The following is a 23,267-nucleotide window of genomic DNA, read 5'->3' as shown; positions in this document are numbered from 1 at the left end:
TATAACAAAATTATAAGCTAAGGAAGTAGAGAAAAGTGCACCACATTTTGAAACTTTTTATGTGTTAAGGTCAAAGGTGGACATGGAGTTGAAGACTGCCTCCACACTAAAGAAGAAAGACAAACTTGTAAAGCAGTTAAAGGCCAAATTTTGTGAGGGCACTATAGAAGGAGGAGAAGAAGATGATGAAGAAGAACAAGGATAGGAAACACTTTCTTTGACCCAAGGCATGGGTGAGGGTGTAGAAGAAGAGGAAGGTGCCAAGCAAGAAGCACCCAAGCTTGAGCCAAAGAAGAGAAAGGAAAAGAAACAACTAGTTGCACAACCCAAGGGGAAGAATAAAGCAACAAAGCCAAGCCCAACCAAGCCAACTACAAGGGAAAATGCTAGGGCAACAACACAAGTGGAAAAGGTACAGGGGAAGAAAAAATCCATAGAGCAAGGAGGGCCTATAGAAAAAAGAAGAAGAAGAAAATATGTTACACCCCTAGAGTCAGATGAAGAAAAGATAGAATTTGATAATGATCAATTCAAATTGGTAAGACATTCTACCAAGTCAAATTTGGAAAGTATTTGTGATAACATTAGGGACAATGTAGATTTGATTGGATTAAAAGGAATTGATTTTAATAAATTGTCAAGGGAAGAACAAAACATAGTGGAAGAGTCTATCTACACTATGATGGCCAAGTTCAAGACCACCCCACTTGAACTGGATAATTCCATGCCTAAGGAGCTAAAATCCATTGCAAAGAATAAATGACATTACTACCTTACAATGGAGAAGGAAATAAGTTATCAACATTGGCTCATGTGATGCCTAACCTAACTAAAGGACAAATAAGTAAGGCTAGTAAGAAACATGGGAGAAAGTTTGTACCCAAATATAGAGCCTTCTGTATTCTGTAAAATCAAATTGAAGATGTTGTGCAAAAGTCCACACAAATGTGAAAATTGATTTATGGATTGACTACTATCAAGGAAGGGTAGGAAGATCCCTTTGAGAAAAGGAATGATGAGGAAGAAGAGAAGAATGAAAAAGAGGAGGAAGGAGAGAAAGAAAAACAAGTAGAAACAGTGGAGAAGACACAACAAGGTGAAGAGGCAACAACTGAGGAGCAGCAGCCAGAACAGAGTGTCCAAGACACCAATTGCCACCACTAGGTCCTCCACATACAACACCTGTAGAAATTGTAATTGTAAAGGATGTTCTTGACACCTCAGGTCAGAACATCAATCCATTGACTATAGAGGATCTCAAAAAGATTTTTCACCAAACCAAATTGCAATCATAATTGTGCACAAATCTTTTTTTTGTGAGTGTGGAAGAATTGCAAAAAGCTATAGCAGAGATTACTAGGGAGAAGGTGAACACACAAGAACCACCTTTGCAACCTCCCATAGCTGTAGAAGATCAACCAAAAGAGTAATAAACTCAAGACACCACTACTAAGGTTGATCCTACAATAATATGAACAACAACTACAAAGGATCCAACAAAGGAGAAGATAGGACAAGATGTTCCTATAGCACAAAGCCAAGGTGTACCTCCTCAAATCATTGTTATTGATCAAGGCAGTAGAGAAGAAGAGAAGGAAGAGGAGAAAACCCCCAAATGAAAGAGAGTAGGAGGCAATATAGACATTGGTAAACTTTCCTACCTTAGGGACTCACACCAAGCAGCCAAACACTGATGTAGTACCACTACAAATCTCAACACTAGGCTCAAGCTCCACCAAGGTAGTAAGGGTACTTCACTATGGAGACCCTGCACTTGGTGAGGAAATAATCATACCCAATTATGACTACAAAAAAATGAACCTTGCACAAATAAATGAAGTGCAAGAGGCACTTGAGAGGATGAAGAAGTAGGAGATACTTAGAAATGAGTATAGACAAAAGCAAGCATTGGTAGAAATCAAAGACATATTCCTTGATGCATTTAGCTTGTCTATACCTAATGAAATAAAGCCCATCATGGATCAATTTTCTAGCATAGTGGACCACATACAAAAATTAAGACCTTGATACTAATGTCAAATTATCGGAATGGTCTGAAAAGAAATTTCAAATGAAAGTTAATGAGAAGATATCTAGTGAGATAGCACTATCACAAGTTGAACTGGACAAGAAGATTGAAAAGGTTAAAATAGTACTTGAGAATATATTCTCATTGTACTCCGTATTGTGTGACTCATCATACTTCACACAAGAAACTAGCCAAAGGATATTGAGCTTAGAACACAATGTTAAGATATCTAGCACACAACTACACAAAGATCCAGCTCAAAGTGAGAAGCATTTTGCAACAACACTTCACACTTAGAAGGAGTTAGTTATATTGACAATAGAAGAGGCCAATGTCAAGGCCAAATTGATACAAATTCAATCTGCTATTACCCCACATCTAGAAGTACTACAAAAGGAAGTGGCCTATGCAAAAAATGTTTTAAAGAAAGACCCTAATATTTCTACCTTAGAAGGCCTTGTACATCTTGCAGTAGGGACAACCATCCAACTCAAAGCACTAGAAATTGCCTTAAACAATTGGGATGCTTCTCTGAAGATGATAATAGAGGTAAATAAAACATTTTTGGATAAATATTCTATTCATTCTTAGGACCCTTTGACATAAGTGTCAAAAAGGGGGAGATATTCATTATTTCATATAATAAGAATGGGGGAGATACTACATTCTTTGAAGGAGGAGATAAAGAATAGCCAAAGGGGGAGATATTCATGTAACACAATTTAGAAATAGAATAAAGCCAAAAGGATGCAAACATTGCAAGAAGGTGTGAAAGGGGGAGCAAAAACAAAGGGAGAATACAAAAAAAAGATACAAAGTCTAGACAAGGCAAAGAGTATTAGACACATCAGCATGAGACAAATTCAAAATAAGAGTCTTTGGTAATAGGAATGGAATTTTGGTTACAAAAATGACACATTAGCTCAAGGGGAGTTACAAATTTTGAGGTATATAGTCTTCTACAAAAAAAATGAACAAGTTTTTGAAATCTTGTACATATGTCGAAAAAAATGTGTAGTATACTCATAGAGATCAGATTCATAATTCTTAGTTAAGTGTTTTTTCCACTCATGTCAAAAGGGGAGATTGTTGGTCTCAGATTGGTTTTGACAATTGAGTGTCAACACACTTAACTAATTCTTAAGTTGATGCAGAGTATAATACAGAAGCTGAGCTATAGTGTGTGCCAAGCTAGAGATTCAATAGGTGTCGAGTGGACTTCAGGTGCCAAGAAAAGTTCAAGTGCTGAGTGATAAGTGATGTCGAGTCACTATAGGTGCCAAGGAAAGTATAGATGCCAAGTGAAAAAAAATTACTATAGGAGTTGAGTGAGACAAAATTCCTATATGTGTCGAGCATCAACAACTAGTAAGTGTTGAGTAACATAGAATTAGCATATGAGTTAGTGTCTTAACAAACTCAGATGTAAAATGTTTTTGAGTTGACTCAATGTTGGCACTCAAAATTATAGCCCTAATTTTAAGAAAATCAAGCCCTTTAAATGCTTTTCGATGAATGTGTACTTGGCTGTCCATTTGAGGCCTAAGAGGTGCTTAATGGTTCTAGCACCTTCTATTTAGCACATCCACTTGTTCCATGAAGTTAAATTTCTATTCTGAGCCATTTTGTGAAGTCTCATTTTAAGCAATTATCAAATCTGCATCTTTACCTACATGTCAAATAGCGATAGGATGCCATGTTTGCAATTTAATATCTCACACCCAATAATGTTTCATGACTCACCGCTTTGGGAATGTTTAGTGTCCATATTAGAAAACCTATGTTCTAAGTTTCAAGTCATTTTCGATATGTTTGATTAGATTTCAAACCTTTCAAATTCAGTAGTTTACTGATGTCATGTTGATCCAATTAGTTTTGAATTCTGGAAGGCCCTATTTCAAGTTATAACTTTTGACTAGTTGACTAAAATGATGAAATTCCTATTGCATTACATTTTAGAGGTCAGAAACATGCTATGTTTCAACTTTGAGCTTATGACAAATCCATTTGATTAGTTTTTGAAAGAGATTCCAAATGCAATTTTTAACTTTTTACTAGTGTTAAAAAAGGCAAATTTGTCAGAACCCCTGTTCGTGACGTTATAACATGAGATCCATGATAGGTGAGATCTAATGGATTGTACCATTGTGTTTTACTCCATGAATACTTCAAGTGTGTCAATTTTCACATTTTGAAAAATCCTTTTGCACACTTTCCCAAGACAATTCCATTTGCAAAAACCACTTTTCTGACATTGTTTCCAAGATACAAATTTGAGTAGCCTACTTTGACCGCTCGCCAAATGTGTCCAGTTATTTTTCATGAGACCTAATTCTTGATTTATACTCTCCTCATGAAACTAAACCAACGCCCCAGTTTTCATTCTCCCAAGTGTCAGTTTGCCCAATTTTCAAAGCCAATTCCTAACGCATTTTATTGTTTATTGACATGTTTCCTTGTAGGAAATTTTGAGTGGGCAATTCCATCAGTCAATATCTTTTGATTGAGAATTCATCATGAGACAAGATTTGATAGGGCGTAAGTATGTGGGACAGAGAATCACTGTGTTAGATTTCAGAGCTTGGTTAGATGTTTAGGTCAGTTTTTAAAGCCAACCGATAGGCCCTGTTAGCAGAAAGTCATAGTTTGCAGATAAGTGGAAAAATGAGTTTTCATGATGTTTCAGTGATGGATTTTTTTTTCAATCAGTTCGAGATGCTAAATGAATTAATCTGAAGGATTAGTTGTCAGGAAATGAATTTTTTTTTATCGGACTTGCCTTGGGGCCCAACTAATCCACATCAGATTAACTAGGAATGCATAAGTGTTATGCATGATTGAAATTGTCCATTTAGCACTCTTCTGGTTGATTTAAAAAGTAAAGTTTATATTTTCAATAGTGTGGGTGTTATTTGTAATGCACATGTTGTTAGGGTAGATGTAAGTGATTTTCGTGCACTTGATGAGGATTGCTTTACACTTGCAAAGTTGGCAGCCAAAGCTATAGATTTTACCAAAATAGGAAGGCACCATGATGCCACATTATTTGAGACCCAAGAAATATCCATACTTTATGGAGAAAGAGGATTGAGTCTCTTATAGGTCAAAGAGGATTTCAGGCATACTATATTGCGAAGTGCTGAATAAGTTTGGAGAAGAGTTAGACAAACAAAAATGTCGCATTGAAAAGGTAAATGTATCTAAAACATTGCCTTATGACAATGATTTAGAAGTCAATATATTTGAAGAATACATTGTAGATGCCAATTCTAATGGCCAGGTCTTGGTTGAGAAAGCTGTTGTGTTTACCCACAAAGATATTTATCAAAATTAGGTTGTACAAATTGTTGTATTTGGTGTTGTCAAACTCTTTTGACACATCGTCAAACTCTATTAAATGGGATTTTGTAGACATGGGATATTCTTCTACCATGGTTGAAAAAGCTATTAGTATACATGGAAATTACAATTGGAATGAAGTACTAGAGTACCTCTTAGCTTGTAAGGTTGTCAATTATTCATTAGATCTTATTCCTAGGAATCCAACTGTTGATTTTGAGAGGTTAAAGGGTGTTGATGAAACCAATTTGGTAGATAGAAAAGTTAAAATTGAAGATACATTTTCAGAATAGAGAGATGGCAAGTGTTTTGTGTAGAGGAAGACTAGAACATCTCATGCAAACAATACAAAACTCCACATGCCCAATGTGAGTGTAGTATGTGCAACCCACCTCCCAAGAATAGAACCACATTGGAAAAGCAAAGACCATGGGAACAAATAGAAAGGATTGCATGGAGGGAAATCTACAAGGAAAATATAGAATTCCATGTTGGTAATGAGATGCATCAGAACACCCATACTAGAAGGAAGATCACCATTGCACATTGAATGGACCTCCACCTAGCTGCGTAGTGTTAGAATAGGGTCACGTCAATAAAGAGGTCTCTACGCTTAGCAATCCACATGAGAAGCAGTAGGAAGCCAATGTTGAAGAGAAGACCTGTGACTAGAAGAAGGAACACTAGTCCAAGGTAGCTTGTACAAGGAAGCCTCATGCAATAGGCAGGGGATCCCATGCAGAAGGGAAAGAGAGAGAATCTTGTGAGTTCTAAACACTCCATGCTAAAAGATGAGGAAGTTTTTGAGCCCAAAGTTCCATGAAAGGGAGGGAGAATCTATTGGTAAGGAATGACATGCATAAAATAATAATAATCCACCAAGTAGTAGCTAACAAAGGATGCACACAAGGAAAGGTAGGGTTAAGGGGCTAAAATCATGGCACCACTCACAGGAAGTGTCTCCATGTCATCATTTGAAATAAGACGAATAGGGGTAGTATGTAAAAATGGATCCGACATCATCCCAAAGGGATCTGGAGAGAAGAAGTGATAGCCTCCAAATAAGGATATGCATGGGTAGATGCAAACCATGGGAGCAAAGTAGCGACTCATGAAGGGAGTAGAGGAGAACTTTAATCCCACATTGGGGAAGTAGTTTTGTTATAATGCTTTTAAAAAGTCCCCAACTCACCTTGTATAATGTCTAAAAGATAGGTGGCTTTGGAATCCATGGGCTCACATGGTAGGCCAAGGCTATGAAGGGGCCATAGTCAAAGGCTTTTGACTCACTAAGACCAAAGTGATGTGTATGAGTGAAAGATAGTTTCAAGGCTTCTACAGTGCTACGACCAACCCGTATGGTTAGAAAACAAATTTTAGAATCTCATAATGGTATGCTTGGGTCAGAAGAATATAAAGAAGAATGGAGAAGCATATGATCAGAAAGTGATTTTTCAAAGGTCCTGATGCTACGAGAAAGGTTTCACCATTAGAGTGTAAAGTGAAATATGTAGCACATTCCCTTATGGGTGTAAAGATAAAAGTGATTGGGTTCCAATGCTGGGAGAATGTTTGAATTGTTAATAAAATATTAATATGCTTCATGTAAGCATAAAAATGTAAACTTGTATGAACGTGAAGCCAAGTTTGGAGGAATTAAGAGAATTAATTAATTAATTAATTAAAAATATTTCAAAAAGGGTGATGGCAAATGAGGAGTTGACAAAAAGTGTGGATAGAGATCAAATGAATATAAAAGTTAAAGTTCATAAAGATGTTCAAATGTATGATTTTCAGAGTTGAAATATTTGATAGATTCAAATGTTTTATATAGTGATATTGCTATCAGGATTTAACTGTGTGATTTTGAGTCAAACTCATTGACCCATGTTTCATGACTCATGAAACATGGGTCAATGAGTTTGACTCAAAATCACACAGTTAAATCCTTATAGAAATATCACAATTTGACTTACTGTGGAAATTATCTCCTACTTATCAATGTTTTATATAGTTTTACCATATGAACATTTTAAATTTTTGAATTTTAATGTTGTTCATAGTCTAGGAGCTTGGATTTCAAATGGCCATCATAGGGGCATTTTTTGTCTAAAATAGGTAGTGTAGTATACTGTAGGAACTGGGAGGAAATGAACTTTTCGAATATGGGGTCAGATTTTGAGTAGGTCTTCACCAGTTCATGTTATAAGCAATTTTGTGTTTTTCAGGGCATTCTCAGTGGAACAGATAGTTTTCATCATGGAGCATCAAAATCAGTTGGGGAACAAACATTGAAGTCTATTGAAGCCTAGCACAAATGTTGAAATAGTTTTCATGCTTCTAGAGTTCATCTTTTAACTGATTTTTGTTGTTGCCTTGGGTTCAAGTTTGGTGTCAAATCAGTTGTGATTCTCATCAAATATATAAAATATTTTGTGCTTGTAGAGGCCAAATGATGAGGATTTGATTTTTTAGTTGAGGGGAGAGATTAGTGAGATGTTTTTAACTTGTTGAGAAGGTTTTCCAAGTGGACACATGTCAGATGTAGATTAGATCTGGAAAATTACTCTCCTCCTATATCTTTCTTTCTCTCATCTATTTTAAGGGTTTGTTCCAGTTTTTGTAGAAAAACCACTCACTGCTATGATACCATGTCTTGGTTCTAGTTTTGATGTATTCCCAATACTATGACACCACATTTTTTATAGCAAATTTCTCTTGTACAAACAATAGTAATGAAGAGAACATAGATAGTTCATATCTTTTAGGTGTTTCCATGTTTTAATTTTAGGCATATGAATGTATTATTTTAAAGAAATCAATACAAAGAACAACAGGTGTTGAGATTCATTTTAAATCTTGTCTCCATTACCAATAACTTTCAATGTTTTATGATCTTTGAACAAAGAGCCTAGGTCATAGTTGTAGTCCCTTAAGGCTGTATGTTGTTTCATTGCTGCTTATAACTCAAGTGGTTATGTAAATGCTTTAGGGAAATGAATAGGGTTGCAAGTTTATTGAGAAGGATATCAAGTAAGAATGGGATTTAGATTGCTCATAGATGTCTATTTATAAGGTGAATGGATAAATCAAATATCAGAAGATAGGAATATGTCTTAGGTGTCAATATGTAATTGATTGATTCATGGAATTGCCCAATAGATAAGGCACTAATCAGTTATATGATCACTTGTTCATGTTGTTTCATATTAGGGGTTTTGTTGAATTCAACATTATTAATCAAATGCATTTCCTCCTTCCATGTTGAAGAGCTAAAAAGTCTAACCCTCACTTAGCTTATGAACTTCATAGATTTGCATTTAGCTACTATAGATCTATGTTATTGCATGAGTTAATAGGAGAAATACAGGTCAAATCTGCTGATTATAGATTCAAGAATATTTTTTTACACTAGTAACATATTAATTGAATCTAAGGTCCACTGGCCTAGGTTTTGTAGAGCCTAAAGTAGAAGAAGGGTCTTGCCTTATATTTGTCTCGGTGTCTGAAAAGATGTGTTAAGGATGAGAGTTAGCTGGCCTTAGATGTGTCTTGTTCTCTTTGAGGTAATTGAAAACTGGTAACATTTTCAAATACCAACAAAATGGTGACTCTATTAGGGAGTGTATTGAATTTTTGTAATGGACAAACCTTGAGAATTTAAAGAGGATTTAATACATCAAAAAAAAATTTCTACAACAATGGGGTTGTGGGGTGTTTTTCATATCCTTGTTGAATTTTGTGTTCCCCAGTTAAGCTTATTCATGGACAACAGTATGTTATAAAAATTGGATGTAAATTGTGTTCTATGACTATTATAAGTCTATCTTCAATTAGTTCAATTTTTACATTTACTGTTAAGAAAAGTTCAGAGTCAAGAATTGATTTATGAAGTGTATTCTCTTTTCAAGGTGTTATGGATCTGCAAGTGTTTCCATTTTGAAAGTCTAGTTTAGAAGTTACCAGTAGTAAATTTTTTCAAATCTTTTCTCACTAAGTGTGAGTGGCGACTCTAGTCTAAATCTCTATGCTAGTGCATGGTTTGTTTTAATATTGAAGGCTTTCAATATTTGTGGGCAAATCTAGTTTGTTGGGAAAGAGGAAGTATAAAGTTCTTGATTAATGGTTTATGTGGTTGTTTGCATCTTCTAAAGTAGTTGATTCCAAAAGGTGAATCACTTCTGTGATTTCATTTTCCTCTTCAAGGAGGTGGTGACTCTACAAGAATTCTATCTGCAATTTGAAGGATTTCATATTTGCACCTATGCCAATCAGCAGATCAGAAGTTTCAAACAACAACACATAAATGTATTTTTAATTTTCATGTATTTGTCTTTCATGAAAGTTGAATGAAAGAAATGGTTCTCCATCAAGTGAATTTTAGCACTGAGAGGAGGAGAATAGCTTGACAAGTTTCATATACTTCATTAGATTGAGCTTCAACTTGTTGTATTTAAGTTTATGAAGTGTATTTGAAGAGAGTTATTTGGTAGAAGTTTGTATAGATTCACTGCAAATTGTGAATATGAGATTTATTATGGGTGAATGAGTTTCAAATCTTTGAAGAATGTCAAGTTTCTTTTCATCCAGTATGCAGTCTATCAGTGAAATTGTTAGATCTATTTCTACCAAGTGGTATATGACATTAAATTTCAATGGTATTCATGGTTTCCCAAATGTCATTCCTAATGATGTTAGAAATAAATTGCTTAAATTTAGTGGGAACCATCTTGCTTCAGCTAGTCATCATGTAAAATTGTTTAGTGATTTTATGGGTGACTATGAGATTTCTCATGAGGATTTGCACATGAAGTTATTTGTTCAAATTTTGGAAGGTGATGCTAGAAACTAGTTTTCTTTTCTACTAGCATGTTCTATTTCATCTTGGGGTGAGTTGTATTTTGCCTTCATGGAGCAATTTGGAGAAAGAGTAAGCATATCTAGTTCTTATGATAAGTTATTGAAGATTCATGTTAGGAGTGATGAACTTGTGCCTCAATTCAATATCAAATTTACAAGAGTTTTGAATGAGATCCCTGAGAGTTATAGACTTGATGATCAAATGTGTTTAGCTGTTTACTTTGATGCATTTGACAAGAAAATGAACTATCTACTAAGGGATAAAGAACCACATACATTATATTAGGCTTTTATGACTACTAGGGATATTGGAAATAATTTTAAGTATGGATTGATTAGAGGTCATTTTTCTATGAATGATTCCTGGTATAATGGTTATGAGAGAAAAATGGAACATAGTCTTGACACTTTAATCCCAAATCAAAATATCAAGACCCCTACTTTAATGTATAATCAGATTAAAATTTCAAACCAGAGTGTGTGCGTAGAGAAGAATGAGTGTATTGCAAATGAAGACACATATGCTCATGATGTTACATTGATAAGATGTATGTTAAACTTTGATAGCAATGAGCAATGTGATGATATTATAGATCAAGGATTAGCTACAATAGCAAGTTCTTGTAATGTTGATTATGTACATGATGATGTTGCTAATGTTTCTAGACATGAGGTTGCTACACCTAGATCTTAATCTTGTGCAAGTGAGGAGGCTGAGAGTTATCTTTCTAATCATGAGTTTGATGTTGCTGATTTGACATGCCATAGAGAGATAACACAAGATGAAGAATGTGAGTCACATTCATCTCAGTCACAGTTAGAAGAATAGAGTGCATATGTTTGTAATATTTCAGCAGTAGATGATAAGGTGGATTCATTGGATTAGTCAGATAGACAAGAAATGATTTCTCTTATTCATAGATTGCATCATGTTGAGAATGTTATTAAATCTGAAGTTGAAAGACATTCATCTCAATATGAGAAGAAGAAGCTGAAAGTCATGTCTCAAGTGATGACAATAAAGTTGTTGATCTGACATACTATGAAGAAGCATCAAATCAAGAAGATGATAAGAGTGGTTACTCAAATCAAAGTGAGGAAAATGATAGTACATACTTGTCTTCATATGAATTGGATGCAAATTGGGAAGAAGAAAGAAATGATGGAAGTGAGCATTCATACGAAGGTAAAAGTATGAATTCCTTTTCTAAATTTGAAAAGGAAAGTCCATCTCAATGTTTACATTATACAAATTAGTTAGTCAATGAACAATTTGAGAATAACTTGTCCTTAAGGTATGCAAATAAAGAAATGTTGAATCTAGTTAATGTTAATGAATTTGGATATGAAGATTTTAGTGAGGGGTTGTCAAGTGTTCTTACATTAGATAATAAATATCCAACATGTAGTGAGGGGTTTAGGAATGAATCATGGTCTATCCCTAATGGTTATCCTAAACAAGATAATGTAATTATGGACACTATATATTTGGTAGAAGAAATAGAAAGTGAGTCTTCATATAGTTCTAATTTTTCTTCGTATGCTAAGAGTCTTTGTGAGGATGAAATGGGTAGTGAATTTAAAGCGTATACTAATCCTTTATATGATGAAGATTGTGATGATGATCAACCCATGTTTTTTCCAAATGTTCAAAGAGGATCCTTCCATGGAGTCATCAATATATTTTTTGGAGAGGACATGGAAGTTTCAGGTTTAGTTGAGCTATATCCAAATGGTGAAACACTGTCATTTTGCCATAACAAATCAAAATATTGTCCTTCCATTTGTGATATTGAATTTTCTAATGATGTTTCATTTTGTGAGCTTGAAGAGGAGGTGTTTGATGGAGTTGTCTTTGAAGAGGAGCCGACACTTCATAATAAGTTTTATGGTGATTCATGTGAGATAAAAACTAATGAGCATCTCAATTGTGAAGATACATCAAGTGGTTATGGAATGATTTCAGACTTTGATGATGATGTTCTATGTGAATATAAATCTGATTACTCATCTAAAATCCAACTAACAACATTTGAGGAGATGCAAAGTCAAGGTATGAGCGATATATATAACTCATTTGATGAAGTTGAGTATAAGGCCTTTATATTATCGATTGATAATGTTCATGAGTTAATTTTTAAAGATTAATTTCAGTTTGATGTTGGTACTCATGAGCATGCTAATGCTCTTTTTCATAGTTAGCAAGAGATTGAAGTTATGAAAAGTTTTTACATGCACTATGAAAGTAATGGTGATGATTTTGTTTTTCCAATTGAAGAAATTCACGATGCTAATCTAATTGGTAAAACTAATATGGACACTAGTAACAATTTACCTCATGCACATTTAGATGAAAATCAGATTTATGACAGAGGTAAGAGATCTTGTTGAAGTTCGGTGGCCCGAGGCCATCATTTGTACATAATAGAGGTAGTTGTTTTTGTTTTCAATAAAGTTGTATGAGAGAAGTTTTACTATTTCAAGAATTCTCTGCTTCTTCCAAAGATCTGAATCATTTCCATGCCTACAAGGGACATGCATTCCCAAATAGAGCCATTGTTGGCGCTCAAAATTGTAGCCTTGATTTTGAGAGTTTTGAGAAAATCAAGCCCTTTAAATGCTTTTTAATGCATGTGTACCTGCCTATCCATTTGAGGCCTAAGAGTTGTTTAATGCTTCTAGCACCTTCCATTTAGCATGTCCACTTGTTCCATGATGTTAAATTTCTATTTTGAGCAATTTCGTGAAGTCCCATTTTGAGCAATTGTCAAATCTGCATCTTTACCGAAGTGTCAAATAGCGACAAGAGGCCACATTTGCAATTAAATATCTTGCACCCAATAATGTTTCATGACTCGCCACTTTGCAAATGTTTAGTGTCCATATCAAAGAACCTATGTTTTAAGTTTCAAGTCATTTCAGACCTGTTTGATTAGGTTTCAAACCTCTCAAAGCTGGTAGTTTACTAATGTCATGCTGGTCCAATTAGTTCTAAATTTTGGAAGGCCCTGTTTGATGAATTATAACTTTTGACTTTGAGTGTGTCAATTTTCATGTTTTGATGAATCCATCTGCACACTTTCCTAGGTCAATTCCATTTGCAAAAATTGCTTTTCTGACATTGTTTCCAAGATACAAATTTGAGTATCCCACTTTGACCACTCACCAAATGCATCCAGTTATTCATCATGAGCCCTAATTCTAGATTTATACTCTCCTCATGACAGTGAACCAATGCCTTAGTTTTCATTCTCTCAAGTGTTAGTTTGCTCAATTTTCAAAGCCAATTTTGAATGCATTTTATTGTTTACTGACATGTTTCCTTGCAGGTAGTTTTGAGTGGGAAATTTCATCAGTCAATATCTTTTGACTGAGAATTCATCATGTGACAAGATTTGATAGGGTTCAAGTATACATGACAGAGAATTAGTGTGTGAAATTTCAAAGCTTAGTTAGATGTTTGGATTAGTTTCATTGTGAGAGCGTAAAGTGAAATATGGAGCACATTCTTGTATGGGCATAAAGATAAAGTGATTGGCTTATCCCGTATGAGCCTAAAATATTTTTCTCACATCACCTTCCAACAAATTAATTGATTAGACAAGAAAGTGGTTGATGCCATGGCTACTCAGGCATCCTTGCTACAAATGCCCAAAAATGATCTCCGACATGAGTTCTTGGTGGAAATATTACTCTACCCTATCTATGATACCCCTAATTCTAATATGATCTGTCCTTTTGTAGGACAAGACTCATCTCACTACCACCACATATACTCCTATCTCTATGACCAAACTATTCCAGACACCCTAACTCAGAATGAAAAACATAGCCTTATCCATAATGCTTCATGGTATGTGATTATTACTAATGACTTGTTTAGGAGAAGTCTCGAAGGAACACTTCTTAGGTTTCTAAAACTCAAAGAGTCCAAATGTGCATAAATTGACATTTACGAGGGCATTTGTGAATCTCACTCAAATAGGTTGACTCTATCTTGTAAACTTATTAGAGCTGGTTACTACTGGTTGAATATAGAGCAAGAGGCAATCAAGTGTGCTAAGTCCTGAAAATAGTGCCATCTCCATGGGAATCTATTTCATGTTCTAGCCAGGGATTTGATTCCATCTACCACATTGTGGCCATTTAAGCAATGGGCCTTTGATCTTGTGGGTCAAATTCACCCATCTTCTTCTAATGGACATAAGTTCATTATTACGGCTACAGACTACTTCATGAAGTGGGTAGAGGCAATACCTCTCTCAATAGAAAATGATAAAACTGTAGCTCTATTTATCACAAACTACATCATATGTAGGTACGATGTACCTTCCTCCATTATTAGTGTCAATGGAGGACAATTTAAAAACAAGAACCTCAAGGAGCTATGAAAAAGATTCAAAATCATGTAACATTGTTCTTCTATCTATTATCCCTAGGATAATGGTCAAGCAAAAGAATCCAACAAGGAGATACTCAAGATCCTCCATCACACAGTTAGCAAATCTGGGGGCGACTGATACCTCCAGATTAATCCAGCTTTGTGGGCATATAGAAAAAGTATTAGAACTCCTACATGTACAATGCCCTTTTCTTTGGTCCATGGAGCATATGTTGTGCTTCCAATTGAGGTTGATATTCCTACTCCAACAATCTCCATGAAGGGCCTCATTACTGATGAAGATTATAGAATATATTGGCTTCAAGAGCTAGTATTACTAGATGAACATCGACAAGTGGCATGTGATCATCTACGAGCTTATCGATATCGTATGTCTAGAAGCTACAATAAGAAAATTAAACCACATGACTTCCAACTGGGTGATCTCGTCCTAAGAGAAAATCCTAAGAATCAGCAACAATAGGTCCAAAAAGGAAAGTTCAAACCAAACTGGCTTGGTCCTTACATAGTCACTGTAATGTTTGGATTTGGTGCTTACTAGCTTTCTATAATCGAGGGTGATGTAGGGGCATCATAAGATTCAAAACAATTCATAGATTCTGAACATTACATGCATTACAAATGTCTATTTTTCAAAGTCAATATGGATGTAATTGGATGGGGAGACATTAGTATTTTGATTTAATAAATGAGTTACTAATATGTTTACTCTTCAGTCATGAAGAACCGTTAGAGGAATTAGAGTGAGTCGATTGTGGGTAGTTAGAAATTAGTTTTGGGGAAATCTTTATTATATTCTGTCATCTAATGAAGGGAGTGGTAGGGTAGGGTAGAGATGGGAATTGGAATTGGTGAAAAAGAATACACTATAATGAAGAATAGAGTAGTAAAGAAACGAAGTTTATGGCCGAATCTCTTAGTTCTTCACCTTCTTAGTTATGGTTCTCTATTCTAAATTCCTAATCATTGGTTGGATTAAACAATGTTATGTTTGTGTATTCCAAATCTTCATTTTTTAATGTTTGCAGTGGTCATCAATGATCAATCTTTTTAATCACAAATTTGTATCAGGTTTCATTAGAGTTTTATTGTTTATTGAATTGGGTTGTGTTTGTAATTGGCAACCATTATCGAAGATCTCTGTTCATTAGATATGCATTGATACATGGTATCGACTTCACTGGAAGAAGTTATTTTTTTATTGTAATTGGCTTTGTGATAGTGGATGGGTCACAATAGAATTTTGGAACAATATGTATTTGGAGTTATAAATTTGTTTTCAGGATAACGTGATTGTATGTTGAACCAATGATCAATGAGTTTATGAAGAGGAACGATTCAAATGCAACAAAGATATTATTTTGTTTGTGTTTGTTGTTGAGTAGATGCTAAAATGGGGTGGAGATTACTATATGTTGGCTCTCGGCATGTGAAGGTTGAAGGGTGGCAAACAAGATATTTGTACGTGTACAGTGACAGTACCGAGGGTTGATAAGACCCGACTTGGAATATGGAATACTCACAAGATTGAAGATGGTGGGCTTCTTTTGAACTGCAAGTCAAACCTCTATATTGATAAAGTCAAAGCATGCAATACTCCATGGAGTAATCATAGAGTATCATATTAGGTTGGCATTGTTATCATTGGAGCATTGAAGAATGGCTATGCAGATGTCAAGAATTTCATTGATACAAAATGTTGGAGCATCATAAAGTTCAATTGTTTGCAAATTGATAGTAGATGTTGATTAGTCTCATTAACCTTTCTACCATTGTGCACTCTCCAGCAAGTGGTGTTAGAGCATAGCAAAAGGTCTGGGAAGAAGATCTAGGATTTGGAAGGTTGAAGGTCCCTTGTTGATGCTTAGAGTTGAACTATCCTCTGAGAGTGTTCCAAGGTGGTGGCTACATATCTAATAAATCCTAGATTGGTTTGAGAAGATGTCTTTGACAAGGAGTGAGAGAGAAATGGTTAAGGCATGAAAGGAGTACTTGTATGGAAATAAAAAGGGAAGAGAAGAAAGAAAAAGAAGGAAGAAGGAAGAGGAAGCTAAGAAGCAAGAAGAGGAAAGGTCAAAGAATCTTAGAGAACAGTTGGATAAGAGTATTGCAAAGTGGGAGAGGATAGCATTTCTTTTGGAGCAAGCAATAGATGAAGACGACGTTACTGATGAAGGTATAGATCAAACTAAGGTACACATTTCATTGGAAGGGCATGGGCAACAGATGCATGTTGGTGTAGAGAGTGAGAATGAGAGTGAACAACAGGAGGTTATTGTTGAACCTTGTGAAGAAAAGGTTCTTGTTGATGAAGGAGAGTTGGTGATAGGTGTGGTTGCAGACAATATTTTCCTAGATGATAGGAATTTTGGCACAAATGATAAAGGACGAAAGGACATAGTATAAGATTTACATGCAGAGGAGAATACTGTTGGCATAATAGATGGAGTATCTGTTGATCACCGTGATGTTGTAAAGATATGCAAACAAGAAGAAGATCAGATTATGGATCAATCTATTCGGTATCTATATACTGGTGATGTGATGATTATATTCAATGTCTTTACTCCAAGATTCGAAGGAGGTATTCATTTTGAAGATTGGAATCAACATGTTATAGTGAGTGGTATCAATTTAGTTGTTCTTATGATGACAAAATTGCTTCCATACAATTGGAAGACTCGGAAGAAAACCACAACAATTCAATGGGACTTGAATTTTTGTGTCCACAAGAGTATGATGTAGGGGCATCACAAGATTCAAAACAATTCATAGATTTTGGACATCACATGCATTATGAATGTCTATTTTTCAAAGTCAATATGGATGTAATTGGTTGGGGAGACATGAGTATTTTGATTTAATAAATGAGTTAGTAATATGTTTACTCTTCAGTAATGAAGAACCATTAGAGGAACTAGAGTGAGTTGATTGTGGGTAGTTAGAAATTAGTTTTGGGAAAATCTTTATTATATTCTATCATCCGAGGAAGGGAGTGGTAGAGTAGGGTAGATATGGGAATTGGAATCGGTGAAAAAGTATACACTGTAATGAAGAACTGAGTAATAAAGAAAAGAAGTTTATGGCCGAATCTCTTAGTTCTTGACCTTCTCGGTTACGTTTCTCTGTTCTCAATTCCTAATCATTGGTTGGATTAAACAATGTTATGTTTGTGTATTCCAAATCTACGTTGTTTAATGTTTGCAGTGATCATCGGTGATCAGACTTTTTAATCACAAATTTGTATCGGTTTCATTAGAGTTTTATTGTTTATTGAATCGGGTTGTGTTTGTAATTAACAACCGTTATTGAAGATCTTTATTCATTAGATATGCAATGATACAATGTATTGGCTTCATTGGAAGAAGTTATTTGTTTATTGTAATCGGCTTTGTGATAGTGGATGTTCACAATAGAATTTCAGGACAGAATGTATTTGGAGTCATAAATTTGTTTGCAGGATATCGTGATTATCGATTGAACCAGTGATCAATGAGTTTACGGAGAGGAATGATTCAAATGCAAAAAAGATCTTATTTTGTTTGTGTTCGGTATTGAGTAGATGCTGAAAGGGGATAGAGATTAATATATGTTGGCTCTCGGCATGTGAAGGTTGAAGGGTGGCGAACAAGATATTTGTATGTGTATAGTGACAGTACCAAGGGTTGATAAGACCCGACTTGGAATATGGAATACTCACAAGATTGAAGATGGTGGACTTCTCTTGAAACGCAGGTTGAACCTCTATATTGATAGAGTCAAAGCATGCAATACTCCATGGAGTAATCACAGAGTATCATATTAAGTTGGCATTGTTATCATTGGAGCATTGAAGAATGATTATGCAGATGTCAAGAATTTCATTGATATGGAATGTTGGAGCATCATAAAGTTTAGTTGTTTGTGAATTGATAGTAGTTATCAGATTATAGATGTTGATTGGTCTCATTAACCTTTCTACCGTTGTGCGCTCTGCATCAAGTCAAATACATATTGTCCCGGAATTCTATTGTGAACCATCCACTGTCACAAAGTCGATTATAATAAACAAATAACTTCTTCCAATGAAGCCGATACCATGTATGAATGCATATCTAATGAACAGAGATCTTCGACAATGGTTTTCAATTACAAACACAACCCGATTCAATAAGTAATAAAACTCTAATGAAACCCAATACAGATTTGTGATTAAAAAGACTGATCATCAATGATCTCTACAAAAATTAAACAACGTAGATTTGGAATACACAAACATAACATTGTTTAATCCAACCAAGGATTAGGAATTGAGAATAGAGAAATGTAACCGAGAAGGTGAAGAACTAAGAAATTTGGCCATAAACTTCGTTTCTTTCTTACTCTGTTCTTCATTACAGTGTATCCTCTTTCACCGATTCCAATTCCCATCTCTACCCTACTCTACCACTCCCTTCATCGGATGATAGAATATAATAAAGATTTCCCCAAAACTAATTTGTAACTATCCACAACTGACTCACTCTAATTTCTCTAATAGTTCTTCAAGACCAAAGAGTAAACATATTACTAATTCATTTATTAAATCAAAATACTAATGTCTCCCCAACCAATTACATCCATATTGACTTTGAAAAATAGACATTTATAATGCATGTAATGTTTGGAATCTATGAATTGGTTTGAATCTTGTGATGCCCCTGCATCATACTCCCGGGGATAGAAAAATTCAAGTCCCATTGAATTGCTGTGGTTTTCTTTTGAGTCTTCCAATTGTATGGAAGCAATTTTGTCATCATAAGAACAACCAAATTGATACTTCTTGCCATAACATGGTGATTCCAATCTTCAAGTTGAATACCTCCTTTGAATCTTGAAGCAAAGACATTAAATACAATTATCACATCACTAGTATATAAATACCAAATAGATTGATCCATAATTTGATCCTCTTCTTGTTTGCATATCTTTACAACATCATAGTGATCAAAAAATACTCCACTATTCTCCTCTGCATGTAAATCTTGTACTATGTCCTTCCATCCTCTATCATTTGTGTCAACATTCCTATCATTTGGGCAAATATTGTCTGCAACCACATCTGTCACCAACTCTCCTTCATCTGCAAGAAGCTTTTCCTCACAAGGTTCAACAACAACCTCCTAGTGTTCACTCTCTTTCACTCTCTACACCAACATTCATTTGTTGTTCATGCCCTTCCAATGAAATGTGTACTTTAGTTTGATCTATACCTTCATCAATAATGTCGTCTTCATCTACCACTCACTCCAAAAGCAATGCTTTCCTCTCCCACTTTGCAATACTCTTATCCAACTCTTCTCTAAGATTCTTTAACCTTTCCTATTCTTGCTTCTTAGCTTCCTCTTCCTTCTTCTTTCTTTCTCTTTCTCTTTCTTCTCTCTCCTTTTTATCGCCATACAAGTACTCCTTTAGTGCCTTAACCATTTCTCCTTCACTCCTTGTCAAAGCCATCTTCTCAAACCAATCTAGGATTTATTAGATATGTACCCACCACCTTGGAACACTCTCAAAGGATAGTTCAACTCCAAGCATCAACAAGGGACCTTCAACCTTCCAAATCCTAGATCTTCTTCCCAAACCTTTTTATTTAGATCAAAGATGTAGGAAGAAATCCAAGGATGTAGACCTCAATAAGATGTATGAGGACATGAAAAACAAGTTTGACAAGGTGGATTTAAACATGGATTAGCATATGAAGAAGGAGAAGATAGTCATGAAGAGTTTCAAGGGAAAATAGGACACAAGGTGTCTACAAGACAAGTACAAATGCATAGGTAAGAAGCACACATTTCCAAAACATGGAGATACATTTTCTAATGCTTATTTTGTAGGTACAAGGTTTCCCAAGGATTGGGAAATATTTGAGGTTAGGGAGTATGGTGCAAGAGCACCAGGAACAAGGAAGAAGACCTAAGAAGACACTAGGGTCAATGTATAGATCTTAGAGTGAACAAGAGATAGACATGACCATGTTGGGTCATTTTATGTAATAAGACCATATAATTGTCCATTGATAATGTTTTGATAGTGCTTTGATAATTTTGTATTAGGGTCAATTATGTAAGCCTTAATGGCATTTTGGGAGTTAGACTATAGCTAAGAGTCACTTGGGGAGCAGGAGTTTGATAGGGTTATAAACTGTGAGAAAGGTTAATGCAAATGTTATAAAAGCCTAAGTGATTATAAGTTGTCGCAAATCTTTACACAACACAAATTGTAACCAACTTGTAACAGTCATGTAATTGATTGTTACAGTTGGGTAGAGGATATCTAGCCTTGAAAGGCTTTATAGAGGAGAGATATACGGGTCTAGGAGGTATGTAGAGATGGTGGAGAGTTGACAAAGCAATGCAAGGAGTTTTTTAATTAATAAAAAAAACTTGTTCTCTACAAATTTCTTCACTATCCCATGGGTACAGTCAAGAAAAATGCCTTCAAATGATTGATTAAAACACATTTTGGATTGGTGTTGGATGTAATAACATTGTATTGATTATTACTTACCTTCATTGTGTTTTAAGTCAATTTAATTGACTGGTGTATTAGAAATAGTGACTAGTAGAGTACATGCAGATTTATAGTTTGAAGTTTTCCTGATGAAGATGTAACTCTCCCACCCTCTGTGGTGTCTATATTTGGTGGGAGAGTATCAATATGTAATATATCATTTTAGTGTACTGATAAAATGCAGGGATATAGGAATTTGTGTTTGAAGATCATTGAATGACAGTCAAATGAAGAAATAATTATTGTAGAAAAGTGCATTCTGATGCAGGGGCCCTATCTTTCATTTGAATAGTTGGATTTCCTTTAGATTTTTATATGTTTTTCAAGACCAAATTGAGCCAAATATCTATGGTTATATTGAGAAAATAAGGTCTAGTTCAAAATTTATACATATCTATTTGTGGGTCTATCTAGGTGATAGTAGGAAGGTATGTTTTTGAAAATTTGGATCCAAGGTTGGCGTCCAATGTCAAGTATGTTGACAATGTATCAAAGGGATTTTGCAATGACAATAAAAAAACCTTTGGAAACTAATTAAAGCATGTTCAAAGAAGTATATGAAATGGATTGGTGGCTAGCATGGTTAATTAAAGGTATGGAGCTTGGTGGTAAGAGGTTTTTTGAATGGACATTAATTGGTCTAATGTATGGGTTGGGTACAAGGAAGTTGATCCATTTGTGAGGGTGAATAGGATAGTTTCCAAGATGATTTGGTGGAAGACCACTAGCCTCTACATCAGAGGGATTGGTGCTCAAGGAGCCTATCAACACTCTCCACTTGAAGTAGTTCTACAACTGATATGATCTTAGAAGCTCTTTGTATATATCTAAATGACGTAAAAAAAATCTAAAAATTGCAAAAAGTACCGAAAAAAATGCAAAAAAATTGAAAAACAAAGAAAAATGCCATTGATGAAAACCTAGAAACAGGCATCATGGTAGCCAAAAAAGAAAGTTCTACCAAGAAGGTTAAAACCTGGTAAACAGGTGCCTCTTGTTCCTAATGTTCCATCTTGCAACACATTTTCTAGGTTCTTGTACAGTTTCTTTCCTACTTTAGTTTCCTATTTTTTGGCTCATGTATCTATGGATTGAATCTTTTCATAACTTGGGGGCACCAACCTTTAGTGTCATAGAATCTCTTTTGCAATAGTCACTAGTTGTTCTAACTGCATCTGCCTACTGTTGCTAGTGTCACTCTTTGTTGAGATTCTCCTCAGAATCCTTTTCATGATAGTCACCAGTTGTTCTAACTACATCTACCTACTATCACTAGCATGACTCTTTGTTGAGATTCTCCTCATAGAATCTCTTTCGCGACAGTCACTAGTTGTTCTAACTTCATCTGCCTACTATCACTATTGTCACTCTTTATTGAGATTCTCCTCATAGAATCTATTTTGTGATAGTCACCAGTTGTTCTAACTATGTCTACCTATTGTTGCTAGTGGCACTCTTTGTTGAGATTCTCCTCATAGAATCTCTTTCATGATAGTCACTAGTTGTTTTAACTACGTTTTCCTACTATCACCAGTGTCACTCTTTGTTTAGATTCTTCTCATAGAATCTCTTTCACAATAGTCACCAGTTGTTCTACTTGCATTTGCCTACTATCACTAGTGTCACTCTTTTTTGAGATTCTCCTCATAGAATCTCTTTTGGGATAGTCACCAATCATTTTGGCTATGTTCGTTTATTGTCGCTCAGTTCTACTCGGGTTCTTTACATTGAAGATTCCTCTTTGACTTCATTCACCGGTCATCTTGACTACATCTATCTACTATTGTCACCCTACAGAAGAGATTTTTTTCATCCATGTTTTGGACATTGACACTTGACATCAATCCTATAACACAAAAGCTCAAAATGATATACTTGTTTGGATATGCTGAGCATTTTATTTGTTTGTTTTGCTTTCACTTTGTCATGTCTCCTTGAGCAACTCAATGATGTCATTTTTGACTAGAGAAGCAACGACTGGGGGCATGATATTTTCTTTGCTTTCTATTTGTGGTTTAGTTCCAATAATTTGAAGCATCCATATAAGAAGAGTGTCCACTATAAGAGCCTCCATCTCATAGTGGATGGCCGTGTGTACCTCGACTCTTT

The sequence above is a fragment of the Cupressus sempervirens genome, chromosome 7, assembly GCF_028749045.1.
Source record: "Cupressus sempervirens isolate cs-2001-9-10 chromosome 7, ASM2874904v1, whole genome shotgun sequence".
NCBI lineage: Eukaryota > Viridiplantae > Streptophyta > Pinopsida > Cupressales > Cupressaceae > Cupressus > Cupressus sempervirens.
The sequence above is the reverse complement of the archived record's forward strand: the minus strand, read 5'-3'. Positions refer to the sequence as shown.